Raw genomic sequence first — 3680 nt, 5'->3', positions numbered from 1 at the left:
CTCGCCAGCTCAGCCCTCCTTCCCTCGCCAGCGGCTTAAAGAGACAACTTGCCTTTCCCCCTTAAAGGCGAACAGCCGTATTTCTGTTGCGTCCAAAAATCCGGACCACGAGGGACGCCTTGCGCTGTCCGCTGCAAAGCAGGCCAACGTGGGGCTCGAAGACTCGAACTCAGGGCCCTGAACTTGAGAGCCTCATGCTCTATCGACTATCCCAGCAGTCTTGTTGCAGCGCTTGGCCAGCCCCTATCTCGTGTTTATTAAGATGTAATTTTCTCCGAGTTAAACGGGGCTGGTTAAAACTTAACTAGCTGTATTGACTCTGCGGGATTACTTCTATTATAAATATTATAATATTTAGTAATATTAGTAGTATAATTATTATAATATCTTAATTATAACAATTGTTTTTGTTGTTCTTTCGAGTCGTTAGTCCCTTGCCAACATAAGAAATTTCAAGCAACTTGCACAATTTTAAGAGCATCTTGTGGACCATTGTGAGAACAGGAGGCTGGACTAGATAGGCCTTGAGCTTAATCCGGTTTATATTGGCCAAGCACCTCTGTTCCCACAGAACACAGTCTCTCCCTGGCCCTGAAGATAAAGGCTATCCATCATACTGAATGGAGCTGTTAAATAGTGGATGTAAAAGAAATGGCTTTAATATCAGTTTCTCAAAGTGGTAAATATTGGCCCCCATAGAGTCACTGTACAGGGGATAAATAAAAGCCTTGGGGTTGAAAGGGGACTGAGAAAGGCCTTCTCAGTGGTTGCTCCCAGAATTTGGAACTCCCCTCTCTTAGGAAGTTATACTGGCTCCCTCTTCGTTGCCTTTCGTCCAACAGGTGAAAATTTGTTCCAACACACTTTTGGGAACTGGTGCTGTGCTGTTTTTATTGTCATTACTGATATAGTTTTAATAGATTTTATATATGTACAGTTGTACCTTGGTTGTCAAACGCCTTGGTACTCGGACGTTTTGGCTCCCAAACACCGCAAACCCGGAAGTGAGTGTTCTGGTTTGTTAATGTTTTCTGGAAGCCGAACGTCCGACGGGGCTTCTGCGGCTTCCAATTGAGTGCAGGAAGCTCCTGCAGCCAATCGGAAGCCGTGCCTTGGTTTTCAAACCGTGGAATGGATTAAGTTCAACAACCAAGGTACCACTGTACCACAGTGGTATCTCGGGTTACAAATGCTTCGGGTTACGTATTTTCAGGTTGTGGACCAAGGGAAACCCGGAAGTACCGGAAAGGTTGTGGACCAAGGAAAACCCGGAAGTACCAGGTTTCGCCGCCTGCGCATGCACAGCACCAGATCGCATCACGTGGGTGCACAGATGTGGCACTGCAGGTTACGAATGCTGCGGGTTGCCGATGTTCCTCCGTCACGGATTACGTCTGCAACCAGAGGTTCCACTGTATATAGTTTTATTTCTATCAATGTTTTTTAATTATGGCTTTTAGTTTTATCTGTAAGCTGCCTTAAGTCCCATCAGGGAAAAGGGTGGGCTAATAATAATAATAGTAATAATTTACAAGACATAGTACAAAAAATAATAATTTGGAACCATTTTCACTTGTTTATTTTCCTTTTTTATGTTTTACCATTCCTAGTAATGGTGATTGATGATTAATAAATGTTGTTTATTTCTTAATTTTACTTCACATTCTTAAGAATTAAGATGGGGGGGGGGTGTTTCAATGCAACTTTATAAGTCCATCAAAGTGGTGGATAAACTCAGACGTTGGGGGAAGCCCTGCTCTGTATGATCCTTCGGCTATATCCCACCAGTCTCTCCCACGCTGCATTCCACCTGATGGGCCAAAAATTCTCCTGGGAGAACAGGGGCCCTGTTACCTGGGGCTGGTGACATAACAGCCTTAAGAGCTTAAAAGATCAACACGGCATCTTGTGAAACTGCCCCACCAGGATCACATGAGACCCACTGAACTCAGCCACCCACGTTCCCATCGCCGTGGCCTATCACAGCTCAGGGAAGCTGCCGACTTTTTAATTTTTTTGCTGAAATAGTCAAGGGCCCTTTAAAACTCAAGAGTCCTGTGTACTTTGGCAAAACCAGGGTCTCCGAGTGCAGGTCTCCTTTGGAAGCTGTACTGTTCGCTTGGGGCCACGTGGCTGGGCCACAGAGTTTCTCTCTGCAAATCCGTCCTCCCCTGAACAAAAGTCACTCTTTTCCTGAAAGCATGAACTTTGGAGTCAAAAGTGCTAACTATTTTTCTCTCTCTTATAGTTAACGTAGATTGGGTGGGAATCTGAAGTCATTGGGCGGCATTCAAATCCTTGTTACTGCAAGATTTTTTTCTGTATCGCCATGCGTCCCAAACGCATCATTGAGACTGGAGGCAAGTCTCCCTTTAGTAGAAGTACGGACTTGGCAAAGAACTCTTAACTTCAGGCTCCGCCTAAACTCAAAATCCCCCCGGTTTACTATCCCTAGTACTTCAAGACTCCCATAAAAGTGCCTGGCTTAAATCCATCTAGCAAAAACTTCACTCTTGTGGCCTATCCCCACAACTATGGGCCCCACTAAAGCAAGCGCTCTAATTGGTCAACGTCCAAAAGATATCGAGCATCAGAACAACCTGGCCACTATAAGGAAATTCTGCCCTTGATATGTTCAGTTTCCACCTCTCCATTTTGATTCTCTGGCCCCACATCTGCACAAACTTATTATCCCAAAATACAGACGTGCTTTTACATTGCAAGACTGGATGTTTTGCCATCTGCGGTACTTGAGGGTCGATTGCAAAAGATCCCGCCTGAGAAACGTCTTTGCCCCTGTGGAGATGGCAGCACCGAAACAGCGGCACACGTCCTCCTGTCCTGTACTCTCTACAAAGACCTGAGGAATGAGATCATCACCCCACTCGTACTAACCATCCCAGGGCGCTCAACCACTGCCACAATGTCCTTTCTTCTATCAGATCAAAATGAGCAGATAACAGCAAAGGTTGCTAGGTTCATAGCAGGGGCAATCAGAATAAGGGCCACTAACTGACTGCTGATTCAGGACTTTAAATTGTGCTTTTATATCAAATTTCCTTTTCTGCATATACTGTAATGTTTTACTGTGGCTATGGCCATTGGGTAATGTGAATAAAGGTTTATCTCTCTCTCTTGCATAGCTGTCAAGCGTCCCTTATTTGGCGGGACAGTCCCTTATCCCAGCGCCATGTCCCGCTGCTGTCCCTTACAGATGAGGCTTCGTTTGACTACTGGCTGGGCTTTCTGCCTTTGGCTCGGAGGGGCTCAGCAGCTGAACATACCTGTGCCCGAAAAAATCCCTTATTTTGGCTGCTGATCCCTTATTTTCGAGGCTGCTGGCCCCTTATTTTCAAATCTGTAAGTTGACAGCTATGCTCTCTTGTTACTGCAAGGATTTACACTTCTGCCGCGGAACCGCCCTGAAATATACTCAGAGTCGCAAAGTGATTTCATGCTCTTTATTCAGCTCATAGTGGTGAGGAGGAATGAATGAATGTCCCCTCAAAGTATCTGCTTTATATACATTATTTACACAATGGGCTGCACATGATTGGCTAATTCCGGAATTCTACTGTAAGCCAATCAGGTTGTGGATTCACTTCTATCTGGAGCATGATTGGGTAGTTCCTGCCAACCAATCATACTGCTGCATTGTTCTAGGACCAATCAGACTGCTG

This window comes from Podarcis muralis, chromosome 16, assembly GCF_964188315.1.
Source record: "Podarcis muralis chromosome 16, rPodMur119.hap1.1, whole genome shotgun sequence".
Lineage (NCBI taxonomy): Eukaryota > Metazoa > Chordata > Lepidosauria > Squamata > Lacertidae > Podarcis > Podarcis muralis.
The sequence above is the reverse complement of the archived record's forward strand: the minus strand, read 5'-3'. Positions refer to the sequence as shown.